The sequence below is a fragment of the Onthophagus taurus genome, chromosome 3 (genome assembly GCF_036711975.1).
Source record: "Onthophagus taurus isolate NC chromosome 3, IU_Otau_3.0, whole genome shotgun sequence".
In the NCBI taxonomy this organism is placed as follows: Eukaryota; Metazoa; Arthropoda; class Insecta; order Coleoptera; family Scarabaeidae; genus Onthophagus; species Onthophagus taurus.
The window spans coordinates 7,450,925-7,475,812 of NC_091968.1; the positions used below are offsets into that span (position 1 = coordinate 7,450,925).

General features: G+C 35.8%; 1 protein-coding gene across 5 annotated transcripts in view; it reads left to right on the top strand.

Moving 5' to 3' along the window:
• The window catches only part of LOC111425093 (TLE family member transcriptional corepressor groucho), a 92,078-nt gene that overhangs the window by 1,271 nt on the left and 65,919 nt on the right, over positions 1–24,888 (top strand). The gene's annotated exons all lie outside the window — the stretch shown is intronic.

Here is a 24,888-nt window from a genome sequence, read left to right on the forward strand (position 1 = left end):
ACTTTTTGATTATTGTAACATTGTTTCTAAGTTTTTTGTAGATATATTTTGAATATCTTGAAGCAGTCCAATAAATTTTTAAATTTGTTGAAACCATAATTTTCGTTGAATGGAAAATGATAGAAAGAATAGGAGATGAAGAGTACTTTAGACTTAAGAAATATGCACAGTCATACAGCACTGCATTGTTAACAGTCTTTGCAAGCTGATTTATAAACTCGCGCCATCTAGTGATGAGTAGAACCTCAACTTTAGTAGATACCCTTATAAGTTTTGTTTTCTTAGTTTTGATAAATCTTTGGTTATGTTGTTATATAAACCCCAAAAGATAGAGGGAGTTAAGTAAATCAAATACACTGTGGCTTAAAATTATGCAAACACTAACAAACATTAATAGAAAGGAAGTAAGTAACAACAAAAATGAAGGGAACCACACCAACACTGCAATGAAGATCTATAAAACCATGTGCAGACCGGTATTAGATAAGATCAAGGATATTATTGAAATAACAGAAAGGAGATGTATAAGAATAATAAGCAAAATCCGACATCCTAAAAATTCCCTGCACAATATAAGCAATGATCACCTCTACGCTAGAATAAATATAAAACCAATACGACAAAGACACGAAGAATTGAATAAGAAATTTATTACTAATAAGTACAACAGGCTGATGTTAGACAAAATGTGTTTAAAAAGAACAGAAAGAGATACCGACAGTAAACACTGGACAATTTACGATGCACTTATGATGGAAATGAAAGAAGATGAGTGAAGTTATAAAGGGTGATTCTCAACCTATACGTATAAACTTGGGGATTTATTCCTCATGACAAATAATAATAGTAATAATGTTTATTAATCGGATAAGATACATGTACAATTAGAAAAAATAACAATAAATTTTAACAAGGCAGTTTAAAATTAACAAACTTAAAATACACAATAAGAAGTATACTTACATATAACAAGCATACACATATATATATATATATATATATCTCAATCTCTGCCAGCCCCCAATCCTCCCCCCGGCTATAAAACCATTTCAAAATAAACAAGGAAGAAGAGTGCTCAGTCAACTTACCGCTCACTTAAATAAGTCCTAACCCTTGCCTTAAAGGAAATCAGAGAAAGACTCCTGAAGGAATCAGGTAGCCAATTGTATAAATTAGGCATACAATACGTAAAGCTGCGCTTGAAAATGTCTAAGCGGTGGTAAGGTATCGATAGCGTATGATATTTTGCAAAATCTAATTTTATCATAAAGGTTAGGCGAATTTTTGTATAAGATAATTTTGTGGTAGAGACACAAGCACTGAAGAGTCCTTCGGCGCGCCATGCTCAGCCAACCAGCCCATGCCAGCGTATGTGATATGCGCTCCCTTCTACGGGTACCATATATAAATCGCAGATAAGAGTTATAACTTTTGAATTTTAGCAGTGTGAACGCTGTCAAGGCAGGAGTGATATATTACGTCACCGTAATTGAAGATGGACAACACCAAGGCATCACATAGATGCGTTCTAAGGTTGTTGTAAAGCAACCTTAACAGTAAGCTCTCCGTAGAAAGCACCGAACAAAGCGAAGTCGTTTATCGAAACAGATACACAAAATTTTTACATTTTCCCCAAAGCTAAAACGACTTCCACCCATCACTAATTGCAAGTTAGTTTTTACAAACTCAGTCGAAGCTCTATCCCCAAAAACCATAACCAATGACTTACTAGCATTAATCCATAGACAAAGCTTGAGAGCAAGTTCTTTGACCTTAACTAAGTCATGATTAATTTTGCTTTCAGCGTCTTCCATATCGCATAGTTTAAAAGAGTAGAGCAGTTGAGTATCATCAGCATTAAAGTATGGCATACAGTGATCCAAAACATTAGTGAACCCAATTGTAGATATCAGATATAACAGAGGACCCAAAATAGAGCCCTGTGGGACACCCGCTATAACATCTGCAGTATTGGATGTACCACCATTAAGTTTAACAAACTACTATCGTCCAGACAAATAACTTTGTACTAAATGAATCGAACCTGAAGATAAACCTATATAATGAAGCGCAGCCACTAGAGTATCATGATGTATTCTATCACAAGCCTTAGAAAAATCCAAAAGTGTTAAGATAGTAACCCGTTTATTGTCAATTGGTTTGAAGATTTCATCTGTCACACCAAGAAGCGCAGTAGCGCTACTAAATCCCGGACGAAAACCAGACTGGCAACACATTATAGTCATCAAGATGGCACCGTCTTGTCCCTCTCACAAAGCTTGGATAATATAGGCAATATACTAATTGGTCTCAAGTCCCCAATTCATGAGGATTGGGGTTTTTGGAATTGGAGTCACCGCGATCTTAAAAATATCAGGGCACACAGAACATTCAATGGAATAGTTAACTATATGGCACAAGAAGGACAACACAATGAAAGTATTTTAACACTTTTGCCATCCATGCCAACAGAGTTTGATTTGATTCCACATAGATTATTGAATATTTGAGTTTCATTTGTAAGAGATTTTTTTTTATTTTTCTGTGACTTGTGGAAGTATGTTATTCCAATAAAAGTCAATCAACTTAAATAACGACTAATTAGTGAAAAAAAGTGTAACAAAAGTTTGTTAGTTTTCTAGATATACTTGAAATTACCTTTCGAATTAAGAATACATAGAAATTACTTGTAACTACGCTTGTGTCATTGTGACATTTAAATTGTGTAATAAGTAATAACATTTAAAGCTTATAAAAGTTATGGTGCATAATTTCTCTAACGAAAAACTTATGGACATGGTACTGGCACACGGGGAATTACGCCAAAATTCTGTGCTTGCGGCTCGTCTCTGTGCAGAAAGATTTCCAGAGAGATGGTGGTGCAACGTGGTAGGGAAAATGGCAATATTCATCCGAGGCTTGGGCAAAATGGAGGAGCAGTTAAATCTTTACAAATTGTTAATGTCGAGGAGGAGATTTTGAATGTTATTGAAGAGCAGCCTGGCCTAAGTACTAGGATACTTGCAGAGCAAGTGTTCTAGTTTTACACTAGCACTGTTACTATGTAGAACTAACACTATACCTAGAACTAGAATCAATTGGGTTTAGCCGCTCGTCTTTAAAGACGGCAAAAAACTAGAACTAACACTATACCTAAAACTAGAATCATCCGGGTTTAGCCGTCTTTAGAGACGTGCGGCTAAACCCAAATGATTCTAGTTCTAGGTATAGTGTTAGTTCTAGTTTTATACTTGCACTGTCACTAGAAATAACATTTAGACCTAGAACTAGAAACATTTGGGTTTAGCCCTACGTCTCATAAGACGGCTAAAGCCAAATGATTCTAGTTCTTGGTCTAGTATTAGTTCTACTTTTAGTTCAATAAAAATATACAACAATCTAGCGCTGCACAAGCAAGTTGTATATATCATGTATAAATCAAGGACAGTAGAACCAAGACTAGACCTAGAACTAGAATTATTCGGGTTTAGCCGTCTTTAGAGACGTGCGGCTAAACCCAAATGATTTGGTTCTACTGTCCTTGATTTATACATGATATAAACAACTCGTGGAATCTTGAGCTAGATTATCTATGAACATGGAATAGAGCAAATTGGGGCAGAACCCGATTTGGATTCTATTTATAAGCTATAATAGATAATATTAATAGTATAACTTAAAAATATGTTGTTTGTTATATCCGAAGTCCGTTATGTAGAAGTTTTACTGAACACGTAAAACAATTACTTCATTTTCCAGTACCGTACGCACGACTTTACATAATGAAATTTAATGTTTCATGCCGTAAAATGTTAGCTGGACGCTAATAAAAAAAATATATCGAAAGAATCGAAATGGTTCGATTTAATGATCCGAGTCGGTTTGCGGAATTGAAAACTACCGATTTTGATTGGTTTAATACGCGCGTTTTATAACGAATTTTTGCCGTGTAACAGTCTCGAATTAGAAAAATTATTGCCATTCCCAAGATTATTTAATGTTACAAAAACAGGCGTGATTCAAATTGATTAAATTTACATTTTATTATTATCTAATGATTCTAGTGCAATAATTCAAAATATTACGTTTTTACATTCTATAATACCCAGTGGAATTTTATTTTATAATTATCACCGGGTTTTTTACGACTTAATTGACCGAATGATAAACTCGTGTGATTTATTAACGTACTCGAATAATTTAAGTTATTTGTCACAAGGGTAAGACATATACTTAAAGAATAAAAAAATGTTCAATAACATGAAGTTAGATTAATAATTATTGTGTTGATAGTTATCTTAAATAAATAAACTTCACTTCGTGGGATTAATCCCATTTTAATTTATACAACTTTGGTGAAATTTATTCAAATATTCCGAATGGATTTTCATTTTAACAGAAATCTAACCTCAATTTGAGGTAATGCCATTAATTTTTCTGGGTTAAACCGGCTTTTATGGGGATTTTTATGGTTTAACTTTAAGAGTTAATTAAGAAACAATTTATGTTGCCTTAAAATAATGTTTTAATAAGTTTAGCAAATTCAATTTGAATTTGTTGGTACTGAAGAGTCGTTAAAGCGTGCGAGAATAATATACTAATATGGGTACAGCATTTCCTAGTTTTAATGCATGAATAAGTTTAAAGCAATCAATTTTATTGTGGATGATGAAAATAAACATGGAAATTAAAGTACATATCGGCAAAAAGATTTTGTTTATATAAAAACAATAAGAAAGTCAGCAGGTTTGCGACAAATTAGTACTTTGGTCTATGTTAATTGGTAGATAACTGAGAAATGAGTAATTCTTAAGGTCTTAGGTAAACAATTAGCAATCATTAAGACTCATAATGGTTCAACTATAAAGTAACTATCGAGAAAAATGTGTATTTGAGAGAGAGAGAGAGAAATAATCCTGTGTTGGCTACCGACCCGACCGTAGGCTCATTAGGCCCTGGTCTTTTCGCCTTTAAAAGTTTTTATACATAACATTCATGTATATAACATAAATAATTAATAATAATTATAATTTATTGTGTATACATAGTTGTAATTAATACATATAGGTAATTCTCAACCTACAGTGTGTCCCAGGATGGATGTTGCAAGAGGTATAATGATTTAAACATTTTTGAATTTTATTTTAAGGGCGAGGAATTAAGCAATGCTTGGTGTGAAGAGAATTTTAAGAATATTTTCATATTTTGAAAATCAACTCGGTGTTGATAGTGAAGCGAAAACTATTTTTAGTTCAAGTAAAGTAAGCTTTTTGTTCATGATACGGCAAAATAACATTAAGAAAAGTTCGAATTCCTCAGCCTTAAAATAAATTCAAAAATTTTGATGTCATTATACCTCTTGTAACATCCATCCTGGGACACACCGTATATGCATAAACTTGGAGATTTATTCCTCATGACAAATAATGACTAATAGATGAAAATTAAAGCTAAACCCAAATAGTTGTAGTTCTAGGTATAGTGTTAGTTCTACATAGTAGCAGTGTTAGTTCTAGTTTTAATTAAAGTCCCTAAATTTACAAAGTACCGCGATTCATGAAGCCTGTTTTCGAGCCAAAATGGCGGTTTGGCAGCTTGTCACTGCATCTCACCACTTATTTACAAAAATATTGCCTTTGGAGTTGCAAAAATGGCAGTAAGAAGGACTTTCGACTCTTCAGAGTAACACGAGAAAAAAAGAAAGCTAATTTGGCGTAATGTTACCAATAGAAACCGCGAATAGTCAAACCGCGGTACTTTGTAAATCTAGGGACTTTAGTTTTAATTGTTATGCAGCGCTAGATTGTTGTATATTTTTGTTGAACTAAAAGTAGAACTAATACTAGACCAAGAACTAGAATCATTCGGCCTTAGCCGTCTTTAGAGACATGCGGCTATATCCAAATGATTCTAGTTCTAGGTATAGTGTCAGTTCTACATAGTAACACAGTGCAAGTGTGAAACTAGAACTAACACTAGACCTAGAAAGTTTCAGGTTTAGCCGTCTTAAGAGACGTACGGCTAAACCCAAATGTGTCTAGTTCTAGGTCTAATGTTAGTTCTAGTGACACTGCAAGTGTAAAACTAGAAGTAACACTATACCTAGAACGAGAATCATTTGGGTTTAGCCGCACGTCTCTAAAGATGGCTAAACCCGAATGATTCTATAGTCTGTTTTTATCTAGGAGGAGTGAATCCGAAAGTCAGATTTACTCTAGGAAATATCACTAGATATTTTAGCGGTAAATTTAAATTAATAATTATTATTTATTTTATTACTTGTTAGTGTATTTATTTTCGTTTGTTATCGTCAACACTAAACATACAAATTAACATTGAAGTTATGAGTGTATTTATTTTAAAATATAATTTTACAAAAGTAAATTGACAATAATGACACGAAACTGTCGAATGATCAATAATCTAACTGTCAAATTCAAAATTGCCAGCGTGTGAACCTTCCTCGCATTCAACCAATCACTTTCAAGGACAATTTGGTGAGAAATTTAAAATGCTCCTCTTAGTTTTAAAACAGGCTATAGTTCTGGGTATCGTATTAGTTCTGGTTTTACACTTGCACTGTTACTAGAATTAACATTAGACCTAGAATTAGACACATTTGGCTTTAGCCGCACGTCTCTAAAGACGGCTAAACCCGAATGATTCGGTCTAGTGTTAGTTCTAGTTTTATACTAGCACTGTTACCATGTAGAACTGACACTATACCTACAACTAGAATCATTTGGGTTTAGCCGCACGTTTCTAAAGACGGCTAAACCGAATGTTTCTAGTTCTAGTGTTAGTTCTAGTTTTATACTAGCACTGTTACTATGTAGAACTAACACCATACCTACAACTACTAGAAACATTCGGGTTTAGCCGTCTTTAGAGACGTGCGGCTAAACCCGAAGTTCTACATAGTAACAGTGCTAGTATAAAACTAGAACTAATACTAGACCAAGAACTAGAATCATTCGGCCTTAGCCGTCTTATGAGACGTACGGCTAAACTCAAATGTGTCTAGTTCTAGGTCTAATGTTAGTTCTAGTGACACTGCAAGTGTAAAACTAGAAGTAACACTATACCTAGAACTAGAATCATTCGGCCGTGCGGCTAAACCCAAATGATTCTCGTTCTAGGTATAGTGTCAGTTCTACATAGTAACAGTGCAAGTATAAAACTAGAACTAACACTAGACCTAGAACTAGAAACATTCGGGTTTAGCCATCTTTAGAAACGTGCGGCTAAACCCAAATGATTCTAGTTCTAGGTATAGTGTCAATTCTACATAGTAACACAGTGCAAGTGTAAAACTAGAACTAACACTAGACCTAGAACTAGAAACATTCGGGTTTAGCCGTCTTAAGAGACGTACGGCTAAACCCAAATGTGTCTAGTTCTAGATCTAACGTTAGTTCTAGTGACAGTGCAAGTGTAAACTAGAACTAACACTATACCTAGAACTAGAATCATTCGGGTTTAGCCGTCTTTAGAGACGTGCGGCTAAACCCGAATCATTCTCGTTCTAGGTATAGTGTCAGTTCTACATAGCAACAGTGCAAGTATAAAACTAGAACTAACACTAGACCTAGAACTAGAAACATTCGGGTTTAGCCGTCTTTAGAGACGTGCGGCTAAACCCAAATGATTCTAGGTCTAATGTTAGTTCTAGTGACACTGCAAGTGTAAAAGTAGAAGTAAAACTATACCTAGAACTAGAATCATTCGGGTTTAGCCGTCTTTAGAGACGTGCGGCTAAACCCAAATGATTCTCGTTTTAGGTATAGTGTCTGTGCTACATAGCAACACAGTGCAAGTGTAAAACTAGAACTAACACTAGACCTAGAACTAGAAAGTTTTGGGTTTAGCCGTGCGTCCTCAGACTAACTAGCTCTAGAACTAGTGTTAGTTCTAGTTTTAATTGTTGTTCAGCGCTAAATTGTTACATATTTTTATTGAACTTATTGTTAGAGTAGAACTAACACTACGAGCCGTACGTCTCTCAAGATGGCTAAACTCGAATGTTTCTAGTGCTAGGTTTAGTGTTAGTTCTAGTATTAGTTCTAGTTTTAGTTATTATGCAGTGCTAAATTGTTTCTACTTTCCATTATTACTGATATTACGCGTTATATCAAATTAGTACTGAACACATTTTTTTCGTTACTCTTTTTCAATTTCTTTCATTTTTAGTATTTTTCGTTTAACGTTGTTTATTTTTAGGAACGTGGTATAACGAACTTTTAAAACATCGAATTGGTTACGCAGAGACAAAAATACGATTGTTAACAATTTCGCGGTTACGAAAAATGCGCGGTAACAACAAAAGTAACAATGGGATATTTCAGGTACCGCCACCGTCAGCGTCCGTCCGTTCGGCCTCTTTCGTTGTTGTATTTCCCCATGGGAATAGAGGAAATCGCGGAAACCAACCTTTTTAATTGGCGTCCGAGTGAAATTAACAGTTAGTCGCAATTACCGCGTCATTACGCGCTTTTCGTACCGAGCAATTACCATTGTTCTACTATGTGAAGAACCGTTTTCATTTTGATCCTTCTTTAACGATAACTCACAACATCATTTCAACATTTCCATCGTTTTCTAATAGAACTAAAAATAGTCGTTTTAAATATCCCCATTAAAAATCCTCTTCTTCTCTAACGAGTTTATGAACGTGCCCTATGGGTTCGGGTTAATCTCGGACAATTACGGCGATTAAAACAGAACGTAAAACCATCGACTGCATCGTGTCGGCCGATGACGACGCCTCCTGGGGCTTTGAATGAGAAAGAAAGAAAGAAACTAGAACGAGATGGAAATTGAAGGCGCCGTCTCGAGAGAGAGGTCCGAACAAAGGTGCCGAGACCGTCGTACAAGTATTAAAGCGATTGATTTGGTGGTGAAGCGGTGAATTTACAAAGAACCCGACCGTAGAGTGGGGGCGGCGAGGGCGGAGATTGCCGAAGGCCGCTTCGGCGTTCTATATACACCCACGTTACTAAAACCTTTACGAAATTACAAGGTTCAATCAAAAAGTAATACGATCTTCATTTCATATCAACAGTTTATAAATAAATTAAAAAATTCAGACAACCAAAATTTCAACCTCAAACCTAAATCTTACTACATGCACCATGACCTATATTTAAACATAATTAGTATAAAGATAGTCTGGCAACGAATATTGGAATTTTCCGGTTGAAATGGCGTGCGAAAAGACGTTTTTGAGAAGAGGAAAATGGACGTGCGCGTGTTAGAAAAGAAGTTGACCACCCGCGTCGAAAAATATATGGTCTGTTGGTCGCTTTACTGTTGCAAGATAAAGCATTTACTCAGTGGGGACCTAATATAGCATTGGCCGGCGACGTTTGGGTTAAAATGTTTGTTTGGAAATAATATGAAATGAAGGGAGGGTAAGAACCGCAAAAGTATCAACATACATAAAAATAAAAGAAATATATAGGGGAAGATTATAATAGAATATGCGAGACTACAGTGCAAGAAAGAAAAGTAAAAATGAAATGATTTTTTTTGTAACACCGATCAAATAAAGAAAATAAAACGGAAGCCGGATTACTTTATTTATTTTTTCGAAGAACCAGCTGCTACGTTTTGCTTATTTGCATTTTGAGTTGATATCTAAACAGTTTCGACAATTTACGGTTTACATCAGCACGTAACCTGAAAACACAACGATTCCGGGAAAAAATTGATGTTAACAGTCAGGTGTCGAGTGCAATGTCCCCGCCGATTCCTACTACTTATTAAAGGATTATGAAATAATGCTTGTTTAGATAATGATACTTAAATATTTGTTGTAAATAATTACCCAACAACATTCCTTTGTAATTAAGTGTCATTATATTTTATGCGAAATTAAATACACGTGCCCTGTATAATAAGGGTACGTTTAATCGTAGATCAAGAAATCTTCATTGCGCATATTAATTACATAAATTACACGGGTCAACATAAAATTTGACTTTGACTTAAAAACATTAAATTTCAATTCTTTCGCTCGCAGTTAGACGAAAAAAAAATATAGAGCATGAAAAAGTTTGCTTTTTTATTTAGGAAACCACTTGAACGATATTTTTCAAAATCTGTGGTTCTAATTTTTAATCAAAAAAGAAACCATTTAAATAAACATTTTCATCATTTTTATTAGGTTTTACTATCAAAATGACTTATAAAAAAGTAGAAAATAATTTAAAAGTGCACACTTTTACTTTTTCTTTTATGCTCATAGATACTATCTCTCAATAAACCCCAAGTATAGTTTCCCATCATGTTTTCATTGTATTGGCATTGATAACTTAAATTTACCGTTAAAATATCTAGTGATATTGTCTGGTGATATTTCCTAGTGTAAATCTGACTTTCGGATTCACTCCTCCTAGTTTAAAAACAGACTATAGAATCATTCGGTTTTAGCCGTCTTTAGAGACGTGCGGATAAACCCAAATGATTCTTGTTCTAGATATAGTGTCAGTTCTACATAGTAACACAGTGCAAGTGTAAAACTAGAACTAACACTAGACCTAGAACTAGAATCATTCGGGTTTAGCCGTCTTTAGAGACGTGCGGCTAAACCCAAATGATTCTCGTTCTAGGTATAGTGTCAATTCTACATAGTAACACAGTGAAAGTGTAAAACTAGAACTAACACAAGACCTAGAACTAGAAACATTCGGGTTTAGCCGTCTTTAGAGACGTGTGGCTATACCCAAATGATTCTAGTTCTAGGTATAGTGTCGATTCTACATAGTAACACAGTGCAACTGTAAAACTAGAACTAACACTAGACCTAGAACTAGAATCATTCGGGTTTAGCTGTCTTTAGAGACGTGCGGCTAAACTCAAATGATTCTCGTTCTAGGTATAGTGTCAATTCTACATAGTAACACAGTGCAAGTGTAAGTAAGGTATAGCCACACGTCTCTAAAGACGGCTAAACCCCAATGTTTCTAGTTCTAGGTCTAATGTCAATTCAACATAGTAACACAGTGCAACTGTAAAACTAGAACTAACACTAGACCTAGAACTAGAATCATTCGGGTTTAGCCGTCTTTAGAGACGTGCGGCTAAACCCAAATGATTCTCGTTCTAGGTATAGTGTCAGTTCTACATAGTAACAGTGCAAGTATAAAACTAGAACTAACACTAGACCTAGAACTAGAAACTTTCGGGTTTAGCCGTCTTTAGAGACGTGCGGCTATACCCAAATGATTCCAGTTCTAGATATAGTGTCAGTTCTACATAGTAACACAGTGCAAGTGTAAAACTAGAACGACCACTAGACCGAGAACTAGAATCATTCGGGTTTAGCCGTCTTTAAAGACGTGCGGCTAAACCCAAATGATTCTCGTTCTAGGTATAGTGTCAATTCTACATAGTAACACAGTGAAAGTGAACTAGTGAACTAACACAAGACCTAGAACTAGAAACATTCGGGTTTAGCCGTCTTTAGAGACTTGTGGCTATACCCAAATGATTCTAGTTCTAGGTATAGTGTCGATTCTACATAGTAACACAGTGCAACTGTAAAACTAGAACTAACACTAGAACTAGAATCATTCGGGTTTAGCCGTCTTTAGAGACGTGCGGCTAAACTCAAATGATTTTCGTTCTAGGTATAGTGTCAATTCTACATAGTAACACAGTGCAAGTGTAAAACTAGAACTAACACTAGACCTAGAACTAGAAACATTCGGGTTTAGCCGTTTTTAGAGACGTGTGGCTATACCCAAATGATTCTAGTTCTAGGTATAGTGTCAATTCTACATAGTAACACAGTGCAAGTGTAAAACTAGAACTAACACTAGACCTAGAACTAGAATCATTCGGGTTTAGTCGTACATAAATTACACGGGTCAACACAAAATTTGACTTTGACTTTAAAGCATTAAATTTCAATTCTTTAGCTCGTAGTTAGACGAAAAAAAAATATATGGCATGAAAAAGTTTGCTTTTTTATTTAGGAAACCGCTTGAACGATATTTTTCAAAATCTGTGGTTCTAATTTTTAATTAAAAACACAGTACAACATTTTTCAGGTGATTGATTCGGGACTCAATTCTGATAATTGTTTATGAAAGTAGCCCCAAAAAGAAGAACTTCTGCATCATTCGTGTGGTCATGGTACATCAAATAATAATTTAAAAATTAATTTGAAGTTAGTAAGTATCGTATAGGGGAATTTGTCACGTTTTAGGCTCTTTTGTTTGTCATAACTGGAGAACCACTAGTCCGAATAAGCTGAAACAAATTTAAAAAAATTAAGAATTACAATTCCTTTAATCTGTTCATACAACGTTTCGCTACATAAGCAAGAGTTTCGCAGTTATAAATAAATGTATGAAGAAAAAAACTATTTTTTGCCTAAAAAATTTAAATTTTTTATTTTTAATTCATAAAAAATCCAAATGATTATGAAATGTATGAAGATTTTTATAGGTTATCTATGCATGGAAACAAAATTTAGAACATTTTCAATTAGTGTCACTATCCATCCTCGTTGAAGTTGACGCTTGTGGTTCTGATGACCTTATTTTCTTAGTAGGTTGTTCATATTCATGTTCTGAGTCTGCATCATCATCCGAGTTACACATAATATTCAAGGGCATGTTTTGTTCAGTGTGTCCACAAATTTCAGTGTCATCTTCATCTTCGGTGCGTTCATCTTCAAACTGCACAATTTTAGAACTCCACCAACAAACCTCCGCAAGCAATGCATCCAATTTTTTGCCTTTGAATCGCTTTTCCATTGGCATGGTCACCTGGTGGAACCTCTCTCCTTGTTCGTCCAATTCCTGAGGTAATTGTGCCAAAAAGGTATCAAGGTGGAAATGCAGGAAATGTAATTTTAACGTCATGGATGCATTGCTTGCGGAGGTTTGTTGGTGGAGTTCTAAAATTGTGCAGTTTGAAGATGAACGCACCGAAGATGAAGATGACACTGAAATTTGTGGACACACTGAACAAAATATGCCCTTGAATATTATGTGTAACTCGGATGATGATGCAGACTCAGAACATGAATATGAACAACCTACTAAGTAAATAAGGTCATCAGAACCACAAGCGTCAACTTCAACGAGGATGGATAGTGACACTAATTGAAAATGTTCTAAATTTTGTTTCCATGCATAGATAACATATAAAAATCTTCATACATTTATTTATAACTGCGAAACTGTTCCTTTTTACCGTTTTGGATTTTTTATGAATTAAAAATAAAAAATTTAAATTTTTTAGGCAAAAAATAGTTTTTTTCTTCATACATTTATTTATAACTGCGAAACTGTTGCTTATGTAGCGAAACGTTGTATGAACAGATTAAAGGAATTGTAATTCTTAATTTTTTTAAATTTGTTTCAGCTTATTCGGACTAGTGGTTCTCCAGTTATGACAAACAAAAGACCCTAAAACGTGACAAATTCCCCTATACGATACTTACTAACTTCAAATTAATTTTTAAATTATTATTTGATGTACCATGACCATACGAATGATGCAGAAGTTCTTCTTTTTGGGGCTACTTTCATAAACAATTATCAGAATTGAGTCCCGAAATCATGTGTTGTACTGTGAAATGAAACCATTTAAATAAACATTTTCATTATTTTTATTAAGTTTTACTATCTATTACTATTTTATAAATGACTTACAAAAAAGTAGAAAATAATTTAAAAGTGCACACTTTTACTTTTTTTTTATGTTCATAGATACTATCTCTCAATAAACCCCAAATATAGTCTCCCATCATGTTTTCATTGTATTCGCCTTGATAACGTTGTTCGAAGCTCATAATGTCCTGGTGAAAACGTTCTCCTTGCTCTTCTGAATACGCTCCCATATTGTTTTTGAATTTATCTAAATGAGCATGCAGCCCATGTACTTTTAATGACATCCTGCAGCCCATGGTCTCAATATTTTTTAGCATATTTTCAACTAGTTTTTTGTAATTTTCAGCTTTGTTATTTCCTAAAAATCCAGAAACAACTGCTTTAAAACTGCTCCAACTTGCTTTTTGAGTACATTTCAACAACGTTGGAAATTTTTCATCGGCGAAAATCTGTGTGATTTGCGGACCAACAAAAACCCCAGCTTTAACCTTTGCTTCTGATAACTTTGGAAAAAATTTTCTTAAGTGTTCAAAAGCTTCTGAGGTTTGATCCAGTTTTGTAACAAATTATTTCATCATTTCTTAATGTGCAGAGGCGGCATTAACACTTTTTCCGCTTCAACAATTGGCTCAAATTTTACGTTTTCTCTGCGCCTTATTTCTTTATGTAGGTAAGATAAAGGCGCGACGTACTGTCTGGAACGCACCATCTTTCCCGATTGGACGGAACCCTCCTCTCCCCGCATAGCTTATTTCTGTTTCTCTTTAATTTGTAATTACATTAAATCGCTCTTAAAAAATTAGGGAGCCCTAATTTTGAAAAAGTGATAACGGAATCCGACGTTGAAATCCGCCAGGTCTTTTTCAAAATAATCGCATGCTACTAAACCGCGATTTTCCATGAAACTATATGGAATATCGAAAAAGTGCAATATGCACATAAGTACATTAAGAACACATCGGTTTACCACCAGTTCAAATTTGAAATTTTTTCGTCAAATAGTTTTGGAGAAAAAAATTCGCAAAGTAAACAAAGTTGTTGGCACTCCCAAAAATCGGGTACTTTTTTTACTTAACTCGCGATAAAAGAAAAACCACGGACCCGAAAATTTCCAAATTAACATGTGATACGCAGAAATGTTTACTGATTACAATAAACTTTACCGCAATTTTTTCCATCGAGCCTTGACTTTTTGCATCATTGATAGTAGATTAATGTTATTTGTAAAATTTTCTTAATAAACAATTTTTACATTTTTTTCAAAAATTTTGTGGTATAAGGGCACTAAAATTTTACGTCATCGTAACGAGAAAGAAAATCTCTATCAAATGAGCCTAACAAAAGGGTATATTGCCATTTAAAAAACTTTAAGTGTTATTCGGTGCTCATTTGTTTTCTGAAATAAAAACAATTGAATGCTGTCTTATTATGGCAAATAAAATATTAAACAACATTTGTATAAAATGTTTTTTTATGTATACTATATTCTATACATAATGGGCACCTGTATATTGTTAGAAATACAGTAATTATTTCATAGAATTATTAGCAATATACATGAATTATACATGTTACTCTTGGCCGAACGTAGGTTAAGGTCTACCAAGTATTTAAGACTCAAAGTGCTCAAGGATAAACATTTACTCTCCAGTCTATTCGTCAAGTACTCTTTATGTCATATACTAGTATCAAACACATCTACTCAGCAATAGATGGCGTTATGTAACATTATTTAATTACACTGGTGTAAGTTATTATATTTTGGGGCGTAATGATAACAAAGATTCGTTTGCAAAATTATGCATAGTTTAAACTGTATTGACAATTAGAATTGGAACTCAAACATCTGGAGCAGATGGCAGTTAATAATTATCTTGGGTTACAAGAAAAATTCGTGGATAGGTTTTTTCTTAATGGTCATGTGATGGATTTTTCTCCTTTTATCTCCTCAATACAATTAGTGACATATTGCCATACTGAATCTTTCCGACATTCGGAAACATCACTCATTTTTACAGGATTTAGCATATTCTCTTTTTTTGTTTTTTTTCTAATTTATTCAAAATGGATTTAAAATTTGAAATAGTCAACTTCTTTAACTTTAAGTAAACAAGTTGTATATGCAATATACAAAAATATACAGGGTTTTCCAATAAGAGGTGTTATTTTGATATTCAAAGAAAAATGCCATTTTTTAGTATAAATGATCGGATGTTTATTTCATTATAAAGAAGAAGGTATGCCGTTAATAGTGGAAAATAACATTAGGCAAATGACCACCACGACCACGCTTACAGGACAATATCCTTTCCATGAAATTTTCCATAACCAAATTGCAAAGTGGCTGCCCTAGGTCCTCAATAGCCTTACGAATTCCATCTTTGAGGTCTTGAATCGACGCTGGGCTGTTGGCGTACACCTTCTCTTTCACGTGGCCCCAAAGGAAGAAGTCGCAAGGTGTTAAATCACAAGATCTCGGTGGCCAATTGTGATCACCTCTTCGAGAGATAACACGGTCCGGAAACTTTTCCCGTAAAAGATCAATGGTTTCGTTGCTTGTGTGGCACGTAGCACCGTCTTGTTGAAAGTAAACGTTGTCCACATCAATACCATCCAATTCCGGCCATAAAAAATCATTAATCATCTCTCGATACCGCAATCCATTCACCGTAACTGTTGCTCCAGCCTCATTTTCGAAAAAGTAAGGTCCAATGACTCCGCCGGACCATAAACCGCACCAAACAGTCACACGTTGAGGATAGAGAGGCTTTTCAACAATAACTCTTGGGTTTTCCGAAAACCCTTTATTTCCATAGAAACCAGGGACAAAGTAAGTAGGTAATTACTTTGTCCCACATAAACTGCAACATGTCTGAATGTTTCTAGTTGTAGGTCTAATGTTAGTTCTAGTGACAGTGGTAGGTAGCGCTAGTTAACATAAAATATCACTATGTTGCATATTTTTATTGAACTAACACTAGACCTAGAACTAGAAAGTTTTGTGTTTAGCAGTGCGTCTTCTAGACGTCTTTTAGCCGTCGTTAGAGACGTGCGGCTAAACCCTAATGATTCTAGTTCTAGGTCTAATGTTAGTTCTAGTGACAGTGCAAGTGTAAAATTAGAACTAACACTATACCTAGAAGTAGAATCATTCGGGTTTAGCCGTCTTTAGAGACGTGTGGCTAAACCCTAATGATTCTAGTTCTAGGTCTAATGTTAGTTCTACTGACAGAGCAAGTGTAAAACTAGAACTAACACTATACCTAGAACTATGGACAAGCTGAGGATCAAACTTGTCGACTATGCAACGACGAGTCAGAAACTGCTGAACAGGAGGCCAGAGGAACAGAGGCCGTCTAAGGCACAACGTCTTCGGTAAAACTCCCCTGTTACCTACCGACATAAAGGTTCAAGACCTCAGGACAATACTAAGGTTCATTAAGGACCTACATTTGCCCTAAACCTTTGGAGGGCTAAAGTTACAATAGATCTTATAGGTCGCGGTAACGAGAGGGGCCGCTCTCCTCAGCCCGGCAGCAATAATAATAATAATAATAATACCTAGAACTAGAATCATTCGGGTTTAGCCGTCTTTACAGACGTGTGGCTAAACCCTAATGATTCTAGTTCTAGGTCTAATGTTAGTTCTGGTGACAGTGCAAGTGTAAAACTAGAACTAACACTATACCTAGAACTACAATCATTCGGGTTTAGTCGTCTTTAGAGACGTGTGGCTAAACCCTCATGATTCTAGTTCTAGGTCTAATGTTAGTTCTAGTGACAGTGCACGTGTAAAACTAGAACTAACACTATACCTTGAACTAGAATCATTCGGGATTAGCCGTCTTTAGAGTCGTGTGGCTAAACCCTAATGTTTCAAGTTCTAGGTCTAATGTTAGTTCTAGTGACAGTGCAAGTGTAAAACTAGAACTAACACTATACCTAGAACTAGAATCATTCGGGTTTAGCCGTCTTTAGAGTCGTGTGGCTAAACCCTAAAGTTTCTAGTTCTAGGTATAGTGTTAGTTCTAGTGACAGTGCAAGTGTAAAACTAGAACTAACACTATACCTAGAACTAGAATCATTCGGGTTTAGCCGTCTTTAGAGACGTGTGGCTAAACCCTAATGTTTCTAGTTCTAGGTATAGTGTTAGTTTTACATAGTAATAGTGCTAATGTAAAACTAGAACTAACACTAGACCTAGAACTAGAAACTAGAAATATTCGGGTTTAGCCGTGAGTTTCTTAAGACGGAAACTCACAGTTATCATAATCACATGTCACCTTTTCCAAGCAAAATTTTCCTTTGCAAAACTACCCAATGCCTGTACTATTAAGCTATGTTACATTTTATGTGGGGCAGTGGAAGTGTATAGTAGTTTCGTAACTATGGTTACTGCATTCATATATTGCGAGTTATATGAAATTCCCGGTATACTTTTAATATTTAATGAAATACACAATATAAATGAAATAAATTGTCGACTATACTAAAACTGTTGATAGTTTACATCAACAAGAATCGTGAAAACGCTACATAACTGTTCCGGGAAAATCTTAATGTCAACATTCAGGTGTCGAGTGTGTTATATCCAAGCGGATTCCCTCTTATCGAAGGTCGTATCTACGATTTAACGTTTGTGTAGATCGCCGTTGTAAATTATCAGGAGATTTATCGCGCGTGTTATCGCTCTAGATCAGAGAAAAAAAAATGAATTTCGACGGTTATAAACATTTTAAAACCAACTCTTCTTAAAACAAATTGGCGGAAATCATTCGAAATTTAGCTGAGTTCAAATGGTTTGACCTCGGCAATTAAATAAGGCTTTATATCAGCCCAGTTCACTCGGTCACAGTCGACTTGATAATGCTGTTCCAATGACTAATTAGTGGTCGCACCTACCGATTCCCCCCTCTTTCCCCTCTCCCTCTCGCAACTACATTCCCCGCGATCCACACGTATGCATTATGTACAATGTGACACAAAACTGTTGCCGTCTCTCTTCCTTCTATCTTTGATTTGATCAAAACCGACGGGTTTGTCTCGTCGATACTAATACGCATGGCACAGGAGGGGAGAGCAAACAAAAAAGGGAAATAAAAAAAAATTGAAAAACGGAAAACAAGCGAGAGCGTCGCCGCCGCCGCCGCGACGTGCATATTTCCCGGCTGGGGGCGACGTGTCGTGATGCTTCTTTTTGTGCCGTTGTTGCGCCCGAAAATAAATTCATTCTATCATCCGCACGGGGCTGACAAGTCCGCGGATTTGGGGGATGCAGGGGGTGGACCGAAACCCCTCCCGCTGTCGGATACAAAAATGACGAATGTCGCACTTTACTTGGGCAAACAATGCCCGGGCGCCCGGACGCCGATTTCGACGCCATTTCGCCAAGGAAAAACGAACAAATCGACGAAAAATCGCGCTGCTTCAAATCGATATTTGCTCTCAGGTACCATTTCGTGTTAGGCAACCGAAATAACATCGCACATTTGTGCTAGAATTTCTCAAAACTTCAATTACTTTAAATTAATCATTAACAAGGTTCGATTAATTTAAATGAAAATTAACCATTAACATTAAAAACGAGTACCGATGAGTTTAATTGAGAGTAACGAGATGGTGTTCGTTTTTAAATGATACATACATACTAATATCGTGAAATTACGATTTCTCGGTTTTAAAATGATTAATTAACCTTTTACGGTACGTAATTCGCCTTGATATAACTTAAAATCGATTTGAAGCGTCGAAAATGGCAGCTAATGGCCCGATAACGGAACCGATGCGTTTTTACGGTGTAAACCTGGAAACGCGGAAGGAGGTCGTCGGTAAATTGGGCCCTGCTATGTCTTAGCGGTGTCTCGATTGAAATCGTGACCCGCGGTGACCCCAACGACAAGGCTCAGAAGCGAGGGGTTAGGTCAAAATTGAACCCAAGTTTCTTTCTCTCCCATGCTCACAATGAAAAGAAAACGAATAAAATAATCTGAAACTCACGTCTTTTATATAAAGACTTTATACTTATTAGCAGCAGAAGTCTGCGTACAAAGAACTTGGAATGCCTGAAAAATAAATAATCATAATTTAATGCGATAAATTTCAAATCGTATTATTCTGTATGTTAACAATATATCCTATAACCTATGCAAAAATTTGCGTACAGAGCAAAGTGACTAGTGTAAACAATACATAATTTAATAGGTTATGTACGTTTTCCGGTTTTAATAACAAAACAGTCGATTTCAATTGCATTAGTAGAGAATTGAAGTTGGAGAAAAAAAGATTATTGTAAAGCTATGGAAACAGGGAAAAACTCTTCGAGAAATAGGAGCAACTGCAGGCAGATCACATTTCTCCATTCAGAGAGTCATTAATAACTACAAAGACACTGGAGAGTTCTGAAGACTGACAGCAACAAAAATAGCAGAAAATGTACAAGAGGAGTTTCATAAGACTATCAGCGCAAAGATACGGCGAGAATAATATTATCAAAGATTTTTACAGATGAGAGTAAATTTTGCATCCTCGGCATTAAAGGCAAACAACTTGTGTGGAGAAAACCCGGTACTGCCCTTGATCCTCAAAACTTAAAAGTTACCGTAAAACATGGAGGTGGTGGAGTGATGGTCGTTTCTTACGCATTTTTTAAGATTAAATGTAAAGAAATAAAGTTAGGGCGACAGAAACTTGTTTATCATACCAACCTAACCTTCAGGATTATATATATAGCTATCCTAAAACATTGAAAATACTCAGAGCTCGATGATGCTCTGATTCTGCAAAAATTGATTCTAAGGACTTATAAGGTCTCAAGATGTCTGAGTTTTTCACAAATACCCTTGCAATTATCTTTGACTATTTTATCAAATTGAAACTTGTCCAACAAATCATTGAATTTTTTAATAGAGCTGCAAAAAGGTTTCTGGTAACAAAGAAAAGAAAAAACATAGACAGCAAGACAGAAGAGATACTGGAAACGACTATAAATGTAAGAAAAGAACTAGACGCAGAAGAGGAAGACTAAAAAGAGAATGGTAATGGAAGAACGAGATTGCACAGAGACTGAAAAGAGAAAAAAAATACTGGGTGGGAGACTAGAATGGAACTTCAGTGCCTGAAAGGAACTTAGGAGAGAACAGGAAAACTAGAATGAGACTGATAATAGAAGAAAGAGATTGATCAAAAACTAGAAAGTTATACTCTTTCTAGTTTTGATCAGATACCTTAAGATGGGCTTTACTTGGACACGTTTTTTGTGCATTTTTCAAGATTAAAAGTGAAGAAATAAAGTTAGGGCAACAAAAACTTGTTTATCAACCCAACCTAACCTTCAGGATTATACAGCTATCATAAAACACTGAAAATACCTTATACAAACAACAAAAAATATATAAAAAAGTGATGTCCGAATAGTCCCGTTGTTGGGGCTTCTTGGACACTAAACTTTGTTTTAGGAATAAACTCTTATTATGCATGTCAGATGGTCAAGTTCCCTTGAAAATGTAACTGAACCATTAAGGAATGTATTTTATGTAAAAGACACTTCTTTTTAAAAAAATCGATGAAGACCATCTTGAAGACCATCTTGAAGACCTTGACCTGTTTTTTTTGTTTATCCAGTTATTTTTTCGCCACATCTCGAATGTCGGCCTTTGTCAAGGGGAACCGCCAATTCGCAACAACAGCCAAAGTTTCAGAAATCAACAGCTTCTCAGACTTGCTTAAAACAGTCGAATGTCCAACGGGTCTTGAATTCCTTCCAAGCATGTTCCGTAGCAATGTTGTCCGAGGCACTTTGAAAGTTTCTGCGGTCTTTTTCCTTGACATCCTCTTCCAAACTGTATTTATAGCGTTTTCCAAGTCTTCCACTTTGTAATTCATGTAGGGTTTTTACCCTGGAGATTTTTGATACGTGTGCACCATTTTTAATCAGTGACTTCCTTTGATAACAAGAAAAAAAACACAACAAACAAAAACATAACATAACCTCTCTTTCGTGACACAGGACTGAACACGTATGCGTCGTGTCCATGTAGCCTCGGGGTGGCCAAGTAACCCCATCTTACGGTATGTGCGCCAAAGAAGCAGGAAAATTGGCATTTATAACATCCACAATGGACCATATACTATATACAGAGTGTCCCACGCGACAAAGTACATGAATGCCATTAAGGAGCCGAAATACGCAGTTCTTCCTTAGACAAAAGTTGTAGGAAATTTATCACACTATAAGCGGAAAATATTTTTATACTTACAGGTGTTCCATAACGACGTACCGAAATAAACATACGTTATTTTAAATGGAATGATATAGTTTTGATTGCGTATTCTGATTCTACACACAAAACTAAGTTGAGTTTGATAAGATATGTTGATACCTAGCTGATTATTGGTTAGTGCTTGATTATGAATTACACAAAAGACGAATTTGTGACCATGGTTTTTATTTTGGAACAATGTCAACAAAATACTCGTCTTGCCCAAAGAGTATATCGTGAAAGATACCCAAATGCCCGACTTCCGAGCAGGCGATATTTCGATAATGAATTGATATTGGAGATTGGAGATATTGGTAGTGTCGATAGTTCGAGAAGAGATGTTTTATTAAGTTTGTAAGAGTGTGAGTACACGACATATCGCTAGAGCAACAGATATGAGTAAAAGCTCACTAAACTGAATTATAATGCTTCACAACTACCACCAAGAATTTCATGGGGATGATTTTGCTAACAGACTAGCTTTCTGTACGACAACTTTAGATGAAATAAATGAAAATCCTCTTTTCGTATCATCAATACTACTGATATTTCAACACGACGGGGCACCTGCACATTATTGTAGGGACGTTTTTCAAAACTTTTTAAATATTGGATATGGAATACATTGGATTGGTCGTGAAAGTCCAATATCGTGGCCAGCAAGATCACCTCATCTAACACCCCGCGACTTCTTCCTTTGGGGATATGTCAAAACCCAAGTGATATGCTAATATTCCAACGACGAAAGAAGATATGAAGAATAGAATAAGGGAAAACTTTATAAATATCTCTGCTGAAACACTAGATAATGTGCAAGTCGAATTCGTAAATCTGCTTTATCTATGCATAAAGCACAGATGGCAGATATGTGAACACTTATAAATAAAGTTTGGTTGAGAATTATTTATGGTCTTATTTCATGACCTACTAATGAAAAATGAACTGTCATTCTTTGCATGATATTGATTAATTCCACAATATCTCAAAAACTACAACTGCTAGGTAACATGCTAGGGACATGTACTGAAGATTTGTAGAGAATTAAATTCTCTATCTGATTAACTAGTCAAATATGGGGTGTTACATTTAAAATTTTCGACTTTTTTACAATTGAGTATGGTAAAACAGTAGTTACATTATTATAGTTTAGTTACATATGTTTATTTCAGTACGTCGTTATGGAGCACCCTGTATGTATAAAAATATTTTCCGTTTATAGTGTGCTAAATTTCCTACAACTTTTGTCTAAAGGTGTGTCCAGACATTGCGCGGCATTCGCTCGCGGCAGTAGCGCGATGTCTGGACGACGACGCGCGCGGCATATCGTGTTCCAGCTGTTGCTAACGAACATTTGCAGTAAACATTCGTGGGTAATCGTGTGTGGACGTGTTGCCGTATACAAAAAGATGGATAACGAAACATCGATTCGTTTAATTGAGGTATGCATATTGATGGTTGAAGATGTGGGATCCACAAGAGAGAGATTACTACAATAAAATTAAACGTGAAGACGTATGACACGAAATATGAATGAATGAATTAATTTTGTTCACATCGTCGTGTCTCACATATATTATGCCGCGTAGCACTGCCGCGCACACGTTCTTTGGTACGTCCAAACTGGCGCGCGGCAGAATTGTGACCGACGAACGCCACGTGTTGCTGCCGCGCACTTGCCGCGCAATGTTTGGACAAACCTTAAGGAAGAACTTTTTATTTTGTTGGTTACGTGGGACACCTATATTTATAGACATTTTAAAGGAAAATTTAAAGCCAAGCACCGACAACTTGGGTCTGGGGTCCGTTCCAACAAGACAACGACCCTAAACATTGTACCCACAATACCAAACTTTGGCTGCTATACAACACCATAAAACAATTGCTGTCGTGCGTGATAATGTAACCGAAAACCCCAGAAGATCGATTCGCCGACGAGCCCAACAACTGAATTTAGTTATCAAGTTCACTGCATGTAATCCTTTCAAAAAATCTGAAAATGCATGCGTACAAGATTCAACTTACACAAGAGTTGAAGCCTACAGATCATGGAAAGAGACATCGCTTTGCTCAGTGGGTCTTGGCTCGACAAGCAGAGAACAATAACTTCACGAAATGAATAATTTTCTCAGATGAGGCGCACTTCCACCTCAGTGGATTCGACGGATTTTTTGAAAATCATAAAGGAGCTGCCGTCACTGTGAACGGCGACCTATTCTTATTCCTGGTAGACTAAATGCCATGGATTATGGACCATGTGGTGTCTGCTGCATATGGCATCGGTCAAAATTTCATCCTAATGCAGGACAATGCAAAGCCACATACTGCCGGCATCACCAAAAACTTTTTGCAAGAACGTGGAATTCAGGTCATGGAACGTGTTCGCAAGCGCCCTAATCCACTACTAACCATACAGGAACTGACATAAGCTCTGATTGAGGAATGGGAAAATATAACCCAAGAATATCTTCGCAGATTAGTGCGAAGCTGCCACGCAGGTGTGAGGAAGTGATTCGTGCTGGTGGAGGGCATACACGGTATTAATCCTCACCAATACACAGAAAACCCGACTGTCATCGATAGTATGAGAGTCGTTTCCACTTTGTTTTGCGTTATTAATTTACATTTTTAAGTGTAACTTAAAAGTAACTAAGAGTTCTAACATTGTTTTTGTAATTCTCTTTAGTTAAATTTTTCATTATACAGAGTGTCCCGAAACTCAATGTCAAGCGGGCACCGGGTGAGAGGCCAACTCTTACCTGTTGTGGTAAAAAAATGTATTAGTTTGATTGAGTTAAGGTTGAAAGAATGTATGTCTATTTAGTTTGACACACGATTTCTAAACAAAGGAGTAGTACAACACCCTTGGCAAGTTATTTTAAAAGATGCCCTGTTTAGTCAAGATTCCAAAATGGTATAACACTTGCCATTTTTCTTTTCCTAAAAAATATTATTGCTTGTTTTTCTGCAAAAAACGCGTTATTTAAAAAAATTCATACTTTCGTATG